General features: G+C 39.8%; 1 protein-coding gene across 1 annotated transcript in view; it reads left to right on the top strand.

Moving 5' to 3' along the window:
- The first annotated feature begins 574 nt into the window (after positions 1 to 574).
- LOC121375252 (regulator of G-protein signaling 17-like) overlaps positions 575 to 15,996 on the top strand; it is a 172,438-nt gene continuing 157,016 nt past the window's right edge. The window contains exon 1 of the mRNA XM_041502586.1: positions 575 to 796. The gene's annotated coding sequence lies outside the window, so the exon portion shown is untranslated. The remainder of the gene's footprint in view (positions 797 to 15,996) is intronic.

The raw sequence follows: 15,996 nt of genomic DNA, 5'->3' as shown, positions 1-15,996 counted from the left end.
AGGATGCGTGTAAAGTGTTGATATCCCAATGTTTTATAACAAAAACACACGCCGCTGTAAAATGTATTATATATTCATTATCTTGTTGCCCCCATATACGTATTGGTGCCTGCTCAAGCGTAACCTCCCGCGTTCACTTTATTTCACCCAGATTTGACGCTGCTGATGTATTGTTTGTAATGAAGCGTGACAGATGGTGCACCCATCTCGGATACTGCCAGCATACGGTTTTCATTCATGAGAACCCAAAATGCCATAAACACGCGCTTAGAGCGTCTTACACCTCCCACAACATCCACCAATTTCGCGCCAATTCCGAAGAATTCTTTTACATTATCACTTGTGTAGCGTGGATTATTATTTTTTTTGTTTTTTTTTGTTTTGTTTTGTTTTTATCTTCTTTCTTGTCATATATGTGCGCGGGACGACTCGCCACTCATTACTATAATGACGGTCGCATCGTATTGATGGAATTAGCAGACGGCTCTCGAATCCCAGGCAACATGTTGCCGACAGCAGTGTGAAGGTTGCGCGCGGTCAGCCTCGTTTTCACTGCGAGGTGATTTATGCAGCTTTTCCCAATCGAATCCCTATATTTTGTTATGTGTTGCTTTACAGACGCTGGTGTTATAGGATATTTTTCGCCCTTTTCACGTTTTTAATGACGATCCTGTGGCTCCGACAGACTACATAGGAGGGCGCCAGGACCCTCCATGCGTGGATTCTGTTTTACCGTTAGACAGAAACCGCTCACACCGGGATGTACTGACGAGACGAGAACACATAGGAATCATAGGTAGGTACCAGCATTATATCATGAATTATCGTTTTTTCCCCTTCCTTTGATAATATCGTCCACACCACATCTTCTACGTGAGACACACGTATATCGAACGTGTACGAAAATACAGTTATTATGACCGTATCCAGCCAGATAAATCCAGTACCGTTATGCATATTATGTAAAGATTAAGAGAGTGAAAGAGAGAGAAAGGAGGAATTTTTTTTATAAAAATTAAAATACGTAATGATAATACACTGAAAATCGTCGATAATCAGAAGATGCAGCGACGTACCTATATATATTTGTATTAATCACTGGTCGTATTGATTCAGTGCCGTGGTTATTGGTTGCGACTGGTTGGGCACAAAAAGATGCCTTCAGTGTTGTTAACGCGGCGATTGTGAAGCGTCGCACTGTAACAGTAACCGGTGTTGGAGCGTTGGAGTGAGTACACAGAGACCCTATCAGCTGATCAAGCCTCGCCACGCCGCCAGCAGCTGCAGCCGACGAACGGCCGCTTTAAAGCACATTTAATGACTGGAACCCACACTGGGCCAACCTCTCAGTAGTGTCTGCCCATTAACCAGGGGTCGACCATGGGGGTGTTTGGGTTCATTTAGGTTTAAACCTCCCGACCGTGCCACCCGTCGCTTGTTTTTTTTTGTGGGTTTTTTATTTGTTTTTTTAATAATGGCCACTCCGCTTGAGCGGATGACTTAGTTTTGGACTGTATCAGTGTATGGGAATAACCGGATTCACGCGTTTTGGGAAAAACCAAGCTGTATGTATGTATGTATGTCACATGGCTTGCGATTTGCAGTCTAAACTGATTTCAGTTGGTGTAGTGGTTAAGCCCTTCGTGTTAATCAGGTGCGTAGGAACCGAGGCGGGTGGTGGGGGTACCTATGCTCGCCCCCACGTGATGACGAAAATGTACGGGGATTTTGTTCTACTTTATGCAAAGAAAAAAAAAATCTGGTTTGTTCCATACCACACCCACTAGAGACTGCTCCCCCCCCCCCCCCCCCCCCCCCACACACACACTAGATATCGTTCCCACGGGCCTGTTAATGGCTGGTAGGTCCAAAAGTCGCGTTCCAGCACCGACTCCCACCCACAGTGAGTTCTAACCGAGAGATGTATAGCCAATATACCGACGTCTCATTCATTATTAAAGCGCTAACAACAGATCATTAACCTCGCCCGTGGTCGGTGAAATGAACGAGATGTGTGACCAGAATAACTGTAATCTTAAGTGGATAATATACGCAAAACAAAAATATAATTGTAAAGTCAAAACATGATTTGTAGAATGTCTGACTGAAGACACACCCCGGTACTATTGTTCAATTGACGGCCATAAGTGTGAAACATAATAATATTTGGTATTGAGAATGACAGTAAGAAAAAAAACCTCGGGTGTTACGCAGGCTACTCGTAAACCATTAATTTTGGTACTTACCGAGGACTTTGATATACCCGAACCAATAGTATAACTGTAGTAGTATGGATGGAATAAGAAGTAACCCGATAAGGATCGATCCTGCGGTCTATCGGATTTCAGGTGGAAACTAGCTCCATCCCGTTCTATACGTATGCCTTCACTTTATATATTATCTACAGACGTACGTGTTCATTTATTCTAACTTGATTTTCGTGTTTTTATTAAGTTAAGATTCAAGCACGTTGTCCTGGGCACACCAGCTGTTCGGGTCGTCCGACCAAGACGAGGGTTGATAGGTAATGGAAGAGAAGTGCACTGATCCACCAAACCGTTAACATCCACTCTGCTCTGCATCTCTGGATGGCAGATTGTCCGGGGATGCGAACCCAATTCCTACCAGCCTTGAGTCCAAAGGCTTAAACACTACACCACAGTGTCCAGGACAGCGAGTTGATGGTTAGCTCTAGGTGGTTAACGAGAGAGAAGTCGATGTAGGGACCTTACCCCTTCCCATCGAACCCTTGAAATTACTTGCCGGTACATGACCGCGAACCCAGTACCCACCAGCCTTCCACCGAGATGGGTGCACGTGTCGGACAGCGCATGATATATTATGTATGTCTGCCACATGGCCAGCGAGTTGTTGAGTGAGACGGTCCAGGTAATGATCATGGATTGAGTAACAGCACGGTTCATTGGACGCCGGGTAATTACAAGTCTTGATGAAGAGTTCATAGTTATTGCTTATTAAGATGCTGCAGACATAGGGATCATCTGGAGTCTTGGCACTCCCACCCAAAGAAAAGAGGACATTAAATTTTTGTGGGTGATAAGATGAGTGGGTGGTGCCATTTATACCATGTCCATTTCGTGTTTTATTTTTTCAGGTGTGTTTGTACATAACAACCATGTACAGTTTAACACACTTATACACAATTTAACACACACACGCGCGCACGCACGCACGCACACACACAGACACACATACACGTGTACGTACATAACTTTGAATAATCCAACATAAATTATAAACTAAAACTGTTTGTCAAAATTACCAAATGTTTGACATCCAATAGCCGATGATTAATAAATTAATGTGCTCTAGCAGTGTTGTTAAACAAAACAATCTTCACAGGTACGGATGACGAAGTTGTGGCCACTGTACTGATGAGGGTTAAGCTTAATTTAACCACAGTCTTTCAATGTGCTCTAATGGTGTCGTTAAACAAAACGTACATGTTGACTGGAAACAATCCGCCATTGTGTGAAGACATGTGGACAGGAAGGCGTAGTCGCTCGTTCGAGATATTATCATGAAAGGTTGTCTACAAGGATCATGTTTCGGTGAATAGTGTCCCGAATGTTAAGACGTAAGGGAAGTATGAAGAGGCTGTTTGTTTATGTCATAATATGAGAATTCTCTTCTGTGGTCGTCAGTCTGTAAGGGCGTCAGTTACAACTGTGTCCTCCGAATTGTCTTCTGCGTTTATTCCATTGACTCGCTACATGCAGGTAGGTCTGTAGAATGTTGTTCCAAAATACCCAGCGTAGACTGTGTATGTATGCATGTATGTTTTCGTACTAAGAAAATGCTGGTGCCAAATATTTGTGAATGCTTTTTAGTTTCACTGTGCGATTAGGGTAAGATTTTCTTTTGACATTCCATATTCACAGAGCGGCTCCAACGTTAATACAAATTCCACTAAGCGATCTCAGATTTTTGTAAAAAAAGGTTGGAGTTTGTGGGTGTAAGGGGTAGGGCATCTTCTTGGCTAACTAAGGCTTCTATTCAGGACTTCCTCTATACGTACCCTAAATTAATAAATTAAATAAATTATATTATTAGAGATGAAATTATCTTATGAGAGCTGAAAAGTCTATATGATACTGAAATAAAGATCATTATAAAAAAATTGGATCCAAACCAATCTACATTTGAAAAAGTATGTTATGCCTCCCCCCTCCGAAAAACGAAACACAAAATAAAACCAAACACAAAAAACTAAAAGTTGAAATCGGAGTTTTAAAAATCATATCCCTGATATGTGAGATTGTGTTGAAATTAAGCTTGCATATACCAGTGATCATTTTAACTAGAACTAACGTTATGCTTATAAGAAACACTGGCTTAGGATCTAAGGAAGCGGGGTGGGGGTGGAGTGGGGTGGGGATGCCAATGCCCCCACATTTCTTGATCCAGTAGCAGCAGCGATGGTATATATATATATATATATATATATATATATATATATATATATATATATATATATATTATATGTGTGTATGTGTGTCTCAACTTTTAGCACCTTCCTACGCCACTGGCAAGTATAATTCAGTTGGTGTTTTGGACAGGCTTACTTGGAAACACGTGCCACTGTTCCATGTCTGTCACACGGGTTTTGTGTGAGGGATATGTGGGTGGGTGGTGGCTGGAAGGCATAGCATTTCCAATTATTTCCCCACCTGTTATTGCTAAGACAAGTAATATCACAATAACGGCTCATTTCTTTGCGTTTGGGCGTAGTCCAGCTTGATAATTATTCAGATGAGGTGTGTATATTTACATTAAAATCTGATTATCATTTTATATACTATAAAAATCATTATTTTTAAAATGAAAGCTGTCTAATATTGTAAATAGACAAACACAAATGACTACTAGCGTTTCACGTATGTAGCTTTTACGGATGTCACGTTAAATACACGGGGCGAGACGTAGCCCAGTGGTAAAGCGTTTGCTTGATGCGCGGTCGGTCAAGGATCGATCCCCGTCGGTGGACCCATTGGGCTATTTCTCGTTCCAGCCAGTGCTCAACAACTGGTGTAACAGAGGCCGTGGTATGTACTATCCTGTCTGTGGGATGGTGCATGTAAAAAATCCCTTGCTGCTAATCGAAAAGGGTAGCCCATAAAGTGGCGACAGCGGGTTTCCTCTCTCAATATATGTGTGGTCCTTAACCATATGTCCGACGCCATATAACTGTAAATAAAATGTGTTGAGTGCGTCGTTAAATAAAACATTTCCTTCCTTCCGTTAAATACAAGTCATGTGACTGGAAACGAGATCTGTAACATGGCTTCGATGCGAATCAGATTGTTATAGTACTCGGATTCTCATTAATAAAAACTGGATACCGTTCTGGAACGGTGTACATTGTCACAATATCCAGTGCGACAAACCCACGAGCAAAATAGCACTGAGCGTCGTGAACTCGACTCAACAGCACCAGGATTGAATACCAATCGCCCGACATCCACACCAGAACACGACTTGTACAACTTTTGGCGTAGTCGTCTGCTAATTAAGTATTCATGATCATTAAAGGCAGGGTCGAACGACAACGGACCTACTAAATGAAACAAGAAAACATTGTCTCAAATACCACCACTGGCGTAGCCAAGAGGATGGTGTGGGGGTGGTGGTAGTGGGCCTATACCCCTCCACCAGTCACACCTCTCCCCCCCCCCCCCCCGACAGTATATAAATGTATTTGCCTGTTGCCCCATAACACGACTCGTGTGTGTGTGTCCCCGCTATCCAATACGAAATCCTGGATACGCCAATGAATATATATATATATATATATATATATATATATATATATATATATATATATATATATTGACCTGAAAAGATACAGTCGTCAATCCTACTTGTTGATATTTTGGTACATTTGTAATTGAATCATGGATACGATTTTGTTTTTTAAATATGCTAAAAGGCCATCACAATACATGGACACGCCTTTAAACTAGAGGTTACATGTGATATACAAAAGCAGTGCCATGACCACAAATCCGATTTCTAAATTTGGAATCATATGAGAGTATTATTTTTAATAATCACTATAAATGCGTATGGTGGGTGCAACGTCAATATCTGATATTATTAAACCCACAATGACCAGCCTCGGTGGCGTCGTGGTTAGGCCATCTGTCTACAGGGTGGTAGGTACTGGATTCGGATCCCAGTCGAGGCATGGGATTTTTAATCCAGATACCGACTCCAAACCCTGAGTGAGTGCTCCGCAAGGCTCAATGGGTAGGTGTAAGCCACTTGCACCGACCAGTGATCCATAACTGGTTCAACAAAGGCCATGGTTTGTGCCATCCTGTTTGTGGGAAGCGCAAATAAAATATCCCTTGCTGCTAATCGGAAAGAGTAGCCCATGTAGTGGCGACAGCGGGTTTCCTTTCAAACTCTGTGTGGTTCTTAATCATATGTCTGACGCCATATAACCGTAAATAAAATGTGTTGAGTGTGTCATTAAATAAAATATTTCTTTCTTTCTTTAAACCCACAATGAAATGTCTTACGAGAAGAAAAGGGTTGGAGATGTTTTAGTACACATTTAACACCGGTTTTCTAGTGTAAAACGAATCAACAGCAGGTCAGGTCAGGTCAGGTCAGGTGATAGGGTTTCACGTGTACATTCAGAACAAGCTATTGTAGCGCACGTCTGTCATTGTTGCAGGGAAGGAAAAGGGTAGGGGTGGGTGGGAAAGGGGACCGCTCGCGCCGACAAGTGCGAGGGGGCACTAGCAGCCCGTCCGAGGTCGGTAGCGGACGGGGATCAACAGCTTTATTCATTTTAACTAACGTATATTCAATTACGGTTCAAGCACGCTGTTATGGACACACACCTCAGCTGACATTCACTTTACCTGGTCCGTCTGTCCAGGGAACTAATGGCTAGTTAGATGTTTGACATCTAATAGCCGATGATTAAGGTGCTCTAATGGTGTTGTTAAACAAAACATACTTTCATTCAAAACCGTATATAAAAGATGGTTATCCAAATCTTTCTACCATTCAACAAAATGAGGCTATGTCCTGGTATAAGAGTGGGTAACTCCATTTGTGTTTTTGTTAACCAATAGATACTAATATTCCACATGCCAGTAGACCTCGACGTGAAAAACAAAACGAGGAGAGTGATTAATTGCTCCCCTAACTTAGATTATTGGGAACCATTTAAGATATTACCATAATTATTGATACCATTTATATTCACATGCTTTGGACAGCTAAAAATTACTCTTTGTATTAGTCTCAGGAGAGTGATGAGGAGCTGCAGCAATAGCTGTCCTTAACAAACGAGCTCTGTGCCAGTTACCCAGTAATTGTACATCAGAAACATGGCAGCTAGATGTCTCTCTCAATATTGGGGGGGGGGGGGGGGGGGGGGGGGGGGGGGGGGCGTGACCCAGTGGTAAAGCGTTCACCTGATGCGCGGTCGGTTTAAGATCGATCACCGTCGGTGGACCTATTAGGCTATTTCACGTTCCAGCCAGTGCACCACGACTGGTATATCAAAGGCCGTAGTATGTGTTATCCTGTCTATAGTATGTTGCATATAAAATAGCCATTGCTACTAATGGAAAACGGTATCGGGTTTCCTCTCTAAGACTATATGTCAGAATTACCAAATGTTTGACATCCAATCAATGTGTTCTAGTGGTGTCGTTAAACAAAACAAACTCAATATTGTGACATTGAAACAAACAAAATTATCCTGAAATATATGCAAAAGTAAATGGTTAAATGTGCAAACCAAACCATACTTTTAGATTTCTGTATTAGCGGTCTCACGTTTAAACTTTACAATTACATAAAGCATAGGAACCCTGCACATGATTAATGATATATGTATTCCAAGATTAAGAAATGTTTCTTGTGCACAGACAAGACAACGTTGCCGTGGTGATTGCGCCCGGCCGATCTATATACTTAACTACTTACCAATATCCCGCGTGTTCTTAGGTAGCTCACTGGCACGTCAATAAATACATCTGATTATCAAAAGCCGATTTACTGTGTGTGTCCGTTCAAAGACATTGTCAAATTGGATTTTTTTGGTGAGAAATAATGTTTGTGAATACAGGTGCATCTTCACTAGGGAAAGGAACATACAGTCAATCCTTTTTGATAGAAATAATTGAAATGGCACACAAAACATTGGAGAGGTGGTCTTTATACATAGGTATGCATAAGATGTACTTTGCGAAAGTAGGTTGTTGTAAGTGATGCTATTTATGGAAGTTCCATTCACAGGTATCCGATTTAGGTGGCTGCAATTTTAGTTTTCAGGTCTGAGACTACAGTTGAACCTCCTATAAAAGATACCTTACATAACACTTTAGATAGAACCTACCTTTCTATAAATTTGTTTACATATAACATGTATATAAAACAAACAACATAAAAACAAGTTACGACTGTCCATTCGTTTTTACTTATTTTGGTGTTTACATCCAATTAGGGTTTAAGCACGCTGTCCTGGACCTACGCCTGAGCTATTAGGGTTAGGTTTCATTGTTATAGTTTAGCGTTTTGTGAGAGAGAAGCAGGTGTAGTGACTTTGCGCGTTCCCACAGCCGGTATTGGAATCTGAACCTGACACCTATCAACCTCACTCGCAGTGATTAACCACTTCACCGCCGTACGTTTGTTTATCTCGTATATAATATGAAGAGGCCGTCAGTAGAGCGCTCACCTCGTGTGTTTCCGTGTAATATATTTAAAAAAAGTCGTGGTATGTGCTGTCCTGTCTGTGGGTAAGTGCATATAACCAGCCATTGTTACTAATGGACAAATGTAGCTGGTTTGCTCTCTAAGACTACATGTCAACATTACCAAATGTTTGACATCCAGTAGCCGATGATTAATGAATCAATGTGCTTTAGTGTTGTCGTTAAACAAAACAAACTAAAAAGCTTGTAATGTACCTCAAGAGTGCATAAAATGTAAGTGTGTATTTTTGAAATCCTATGAGTTGATCACATTATACAAATATTAGCCTGGAACATTTGTTGGTTAATCAAATGTCATCACTGTCATTTTTATTATTCTAGACCGGCCTCGGTGGCGTCGTGGTTAGGCCATCGGTCAACAGGCTGGTAGGTACTGGATTCGGATCCCAGTCGAGGCATGGGATTTTTAATCCAGATACCGACTCCAAACCCTAAGTGAGTGCTCCGCAAGGCTCAATGGGTAGGTGTAAACCATTTGCACCGACCAGTGATCCATAACTGGTTCAACAAAGGCCATCGTTTGCATTATCCTGCCCGTGGGAAGCGCAAATAAAAGATCCCTTGCTGTTAATCGGAAAGAGTATCCCATGTAGTGGCGACAGCGGGGTTCCTCTCAAAATCTGTGTGGTCCTAACCATATGTCTGACGCCATATAACCGTAAATAAAATGTGTTGAGTGCGTCGTTAAATAAAACACTTCTTTCTTTCTTTCTTTCTTTCTTTCTTATTCTAGCCACAATATTGGTTGTAATCCATATAAAAATACGCAGTGATTCGTTTGGAACGAACCCTGTATAACATTTTGGTAGCAATGCTAGTATGAAAAAACGTTATTCAGATTAGGGCCTACAATTCCACATTCGTTTGACGAAATATGTCTCTATAAATACACAATCGTTTGACAAAATATATCTCTATAAATACACATTCGTTTGACGAAATATGTCTGTCTATGTCACACTCAACCCATCTATATTCAGTCTGACTAGGTGATGATTTCAGCGTTAACCACCATGATAACAAAACGTCACACGTATGAAATAATGTACTTAAAAGTTGTTGAATTAGTCAACAGTATTATAAATAGTTCATGTTATCGATACTTAGTATAAAAATGTGGTCCTTTTTAGATGACATTTCCTTGTGCTAAATATATATCGATTGATTCACTGCCAAGATGATACTCATTCTGTCAAACCTCTTAATAGCGGTCACTTGAAATGCTTACAAAAACTGGCCTTTATTAATGGCGTAGCTAGCAAAACGTGAGTGGGTGGATCGGTTCATTTTACTATTTTTCAATGTTAATTTAGTAAACCTATAATATGCCATTAAGAGTTGTTTTTTTGTTATAGTACAAATGGGTTTTTTATATTTTGTCTATCGAAGATGACATTTAAATTTTATTTGCTTTAATTGCACCACTAAGGCGCATTGATTGATTAATCATCGGCTGTTAGATATCATACATTTGATAATCCTTATATACAGTCTTAGAGGGACCCACCTAAATTGCATCCATTAACAACGAAGAATATTTCATGCACTTTCCACAAACAAAGTGGAAACCCGTCGCCGCCGTACAAACACTTACCGAAAAAACCCCACCCCACGGGTTCTTTTATATGCATTTCCCTATAGGTAGTATTAAACAAATAACATCCGGCTGGGTCAAAGTTCGAGGTGCACCTAACTTTTGATAGAGCAGTTAATACCACCAGTCCTGGCATTGGTGATAAATAAGAGGTTGTTTGTTCAGATAAAATGTTGTTTCATCTGGCCAGTAAATTCCTGTAATTTAATTTGAACTAGTATCAATGTACGAAGTACCGTTGTGCTTGAAATATATATTACTAAAAATAGCAATGTTTGTGCAGAACTAGTAGTCATAGACGCTGCCCGTTATGTCGGTAATGAGCAGCTTAACGCCCAATGTTTTTCTGATTTATTTTAATAGTGAGGTCTCTTAGCAATATTTTGGGGACAGGCTGGAAAAAAGTGCCAATCAGTTTGTAGATAAAACAGTCTCAAGAACTTAAAATCTGACCAATGGGTGTCTGTTGTGACGTCATAATTCAAAATGGCCTCCAACAGAAATTGCTTTACAAACGTTTAGCATTTTATTATTCCTATAAAGATATTTTAACACTTGATATAGTGTCGGTCCTCATGACAAAGTAAACTTATATATTTGATATGAATGGTTTTTGTGACAAGTGGGCATGTCATATTGATCTATATGTCACTAGTTTTCTAGGGTAACCAGTTTTGGAAAACGGTATTATCCATTCAATATTTTCATAATTTATGTTCACATTCTAGGTATTTTTAATGATATATTTAAATGTAATCTACAGCATATAGTTATTTGAAGTGTGGATAATATCCTTACATTACTATTGTAGCTGTCATACAAATAAAACTATTATTCAAAGCTATAGAACATATATGAATGTATTTTAATGATTCCCTAGCAGGTTGTAATTATTTTATCAATTTTCGGACATTTATATTATTAATCAACTTTATTATATAATGTATGCAACGTATATGTTTTTTTTAATAAAAATAATTCTGGTTTTCTACCATTGGTTCTTAAGACGATAAACACGATATAGACGAAACATGGTATAGATTTTGTGAATAATGTTACAGACTATTTGAAGTCTAGTGGATTCCTGTCTTGGCATACAATTGCCCACTCTTTGTCACATTCTAGAGTGTACTGTGGGAGGGGCTATTGACCCACAGTGAAGACAAATTTACCATTATGTTGTTGGTCTACTCAAAAAGTGGCCATGGAATACTTACAGTAATATCTTGAGAGGTACAATAGACTGAAGCTTTCTCAGAAACAGCTGGAATCACTGACTAATTTTATTTATATATGATGGGCATGTCTCATTCTTGTTACACGCAACATGAACCAAACATACCCATCAAGTGACCATTTTGTGCCAAAAATGTGCATGTGTCTTCTGAAAGTAAAGATTCATATGGCTGGAATAGTGCTTCAGTACTGGGATGTAGTGCTACGAAGTGTGACCTCAAACCTTATACTAAATGTTTTGGACAAATCTGGTATTTCACCTTATAGCACCTTGTCTAATGCCCAAAGGACCATTAAAGGACTTTTTTCTTTGCATTTGATCACTACGATTACTGTAGGTGGTTGTCTGTACCTCTAAGAGTGACTGCCGTGTATTATGTATCCTATGAAGCAAGAGTTCTACAATAGCCGAGTTATTCAGGATTCACGATTTTATTGCAATGGCAAATAAGAAACTTCATGACCCCCCCGCCCCCCTCCCCCCGAAAATGAAGAGTGAAAGTGGAATAATAAGATAAGTGAAATTCCATCGCAAATAGTGGATCACCGTTGCATGAATTTGTAACCAGATGCATACCAGGAGATAAACTAAACGCATCACTAAAAAGGTATTTCATCCCAGGTCTTCTAGCAACATATTTCTACATTTCAACCAAGCAGTTAGCAAACATGGTGACCTTGCTTTCAGAGAAATATTTGCTTTTGTTAGTAGTAAATACACACGATTGCACTGATGATCCAGATAAAGTTTCAAAAGAATATAATTTATGGTAACAGATAAGTTGATTAAGTCTACACAATGAAAATATATAGATCCTTCTGTATTCTTATATCATGAAATTAAAGTATACCCATTTTTACTAGATGCTAACAATCTACATACGGCAAACGGGATGTTTTGACTGGATATGAACATCATCAGTACTTTAATGATTGAGCGCTCATACAGATACTACATAGCAACAGTTTCAGCATTAAACTATTTTGCTGTTAACAAGATGCTTCTACCTTTTCTATCAAATGAAATGAAGAGAATGGTATATAGAATCGGTCAGATTTTGCACTGCTATTTGCATTGTAGTGGAGTATATCATAACGTCGTTCCACATACATGTATTAAGATGCTAATCATGTCACATTATGCAATTACTTTCTTCAAGATTAGTTAGATAAATAAGAGACATTATTAGCTAAGCAAGATACTCCTGAAAACAGATCTACGTAACATCAGGGACAATTGTTACTCAAATTGTTACACTCATTTGATGCTGAAACAAGAAGATGTCGATTATGACTGTTGATTGATATATTGATTATACTGCTGTATTCCATGACATTCAACCCCAGTATAGTGAATTTGACACGAGGGTAGCATTTGGCAAGAAAATGGTCTCACTAGGTACATCATAAACAGATAGTGTCATATTCACTGGGTTTGAGGGGTTTTGTTTTTGTATCGTTTCTGATAAATAAATACCAGTTAATCGACTTCACGCACCATTGTTTTTCACAATTCACTCCAGTACATCAAAATTGTAATGTGATGCCACTCGACGCAAACAGTTGTTTCTAAAGAATTCTTAGTACAAATTGAAAGTAAACTGAATCAGAAATATCCACATGATGTGTCCATTTCTTTCCTGTCAAAGAATTATGACTAAATGTGTGTGCAAAACATATACACGATAAGTCACGTCACGCCTTGTACACATTTTTCGTCTAACTTTGTTTCTGCTAGTATATTAAATTGTTTCATTGTAATTCTTATGAGCATGTAGTTCACGATATAAGAATAACATTACAAACACAAATGAGTAAATATTTTGTATTAAAAGCCACCAGTATGCTACATGGATAGAGCTATTTTTAATATTGGCAGCTATTTTTAGAAAATGACGTTATAATGGACTCCTATTGGTTGAAAATCTGGTTCTTGAGAGCTTTTGTAATCCACACACCAGTGTGAGTCTCTGGTGAAAAATTGGCACTTTTGTCCAGCCCGTGCCCAGACAGCCCCAATTTGATGTTAACAGACCTGACTATAAGGGTGACGGGTGGTAGTGTTTATATCCGTGGTGTATGTATATGTCGACTGATACGCGGTATATAGGAGTTGTAGCCACATGTGTTACTATTGTCGTCTATGGGATTTGATTTGGTGGTATATACCCTTTAGAAAGTACGGTACATACCACGAACGTTGGTGTATCTGGTCATGGGGAAACCCCGAGCCCATCGATCTTGAATCACATTGTACTTTATGCATGCACTGTACTACTGAGGTACCCCGCTTACGGAAACATGCAGGCCGACATGTACAAACATCATAAATACATTGTACGTTGTCAACGTTTACGCTTTAAACTAGTAAAATTTGCAAGTTGTATATAAACGTGTACTTTACAAGATGCTTATAAACGTGTACTTTAATAGGTGTTTACACAGTAGTTTGAATATGTTTGTGACAATCAGTCCAATCTAATGAATGCGACAAATCAGGTTGTTGTTGTTGTTTTTGTTGCTGGTTTTGCAGTAGAAATGCACTCTTCAAACGAGCGCAGTATAATGCATAACAGTGGTCACAGTAAGAACACGTTTCCATTTGTATTCCAATCATGTTAACTAGAATGAGTGTACGTGTACGCGTTGCTATACCATATCAGTACACGTATATATGTACAATTTGGATATAGTCGTTTGGCATACAGTTGTGTCATCCTCGAAAGGAAGGAAATGTTTTATTGACGACGCACTCAACACAGTTTATTTACGGTTATATGGCGTCAGACATATGGTTAAGGACCAAACAGATATATAGAGAGAAAACCCGCTGTCGCCAGTTCATGGGATACTCTTTTCGATTAGCAGCAAGGGATCGTTTATATGCACCATCCCATAGACATGATAGCACATACCACGGCCTTTGATGTAGCAGTTGTGGTGCACTGGCTGGAGCGAGAAATAGCCCAATGGGCCCACTGACGGGGATCGATCCCAAACCGACCGCGCATCAAGCGAGCGCTTTACCAGTTGGCTACGTCTCGCCCCCGTGTCAGCCTCGGATGCGTAAATGTTCCAATAAAATAATATTTGTATATTTCATTCTGTTCGTTCGTTCATTCATTCATTGATTCGTTGATTCATTCATTCATTCACTCACTCAATAATTAATTCGCCCCATCATTAATTTGCTATTTTAGTTATTCATTGTTTATTGTATTGAACTCCCAGCACCTAATTCTCTAAACTGTCGCAACTTTGCGATCCCTCGTTGCAATGCGAAAAGACTTGCAAATACGATGCGATGTTATTTAAGAGAGCCTGAGAGAGCTAAATGAATGAGGGCCTCCGGTGTATAGTTATTTTAACGCCATTACATGCGTGTTTCCCTTAGACCTCGTTTCTCCCTTCAGAAATACTCACATCTATTAATAAGACGAGTTACATAACAAATTACTCGTCTGTTACGACTATCGCTCATTTGATTTACGGCAGGACCAAAGTCCAAGAGTCTGCAAATGGCCATAAATATTAATAGGGAGCCAACACATAAGGGGCGATAACTCTATACACAAGTTGACATAGCGATATGGCAATAAAACGTGATCGGCGATAGATAACATGACAGTGTAGCATACCACATGGCAACACACCAAATCTACCACTGCATAAACATACAACCCAATCACGGTCCACAGTACAAGTGATCTTGTGGGACCATGACCGGAACGAAACAAGTGTTTTATTTATAGTCCGTTTGCCTCAAAAGGGAACCGATGAATTGGCTGGGTCAAGCTATTGGTTATACCAGAGACCGGACCCCGGGTGGTCATGCCTGAACCTAATGGGTGTGTGCATGGAACAACGTTTGGATTTTGCTTGTAACTATAAACATATGATGCTAAAACAAATATACAAACATGCTATGAAGTATTGCACCTATACCAACAAGTATAATATAAATAAAACAGTTTCCTGACAACTTACCATCAAAGTGCATGGCGTAAATCGTATTTTTCATACAGGGGTAAACACGGTTGCTGGAACAGCCAGTGTCGTCAGTTACACCTGCATGGGGGAGGACGCACTCATCACATTACAATTACTGTTATACTGCGTCGAACATATGGTTAACGGCCACATAGATAATTAGAGAGGAAACCCTCTGCCGCCATGGGATACAGGACAACTGGACTCAATGTTTGATCTTCCGGACCATCGCACTGACGTGCCCCCACCTCTTTCAAATACATTCGGTGCCCCCCCCCCCCACCTTTCTTGATCCAGTTATTATTACGATAGTATGTGTGTGTGTGTGTGCGCGCGCGCGCGCGTGTGTGTGTGTGTGTGTGTGTGTGTGTGTGTGTGTGTGCGAATAAAGTACCTGTCATTCTTAGACATGGA

This window comes from Gigantopelta aegis, chromosome 6 (assembly GCF_016097555.1).
Source record: "Gigantopelta aegis isolate Gae_Host chromosome 6, Gae_host_genome, whole genome shotgun sequence".
NCBI classification, from domain to species: Eukaryota; Metazoa; Mollusca; class Gastropoda; order Neomphalida; family Peltospiridae; genus Gigantopelta; species Gigantopelta aegis.
This window is presented reverse-complemented; position numbering and strand designations above follow the sequence as displayed.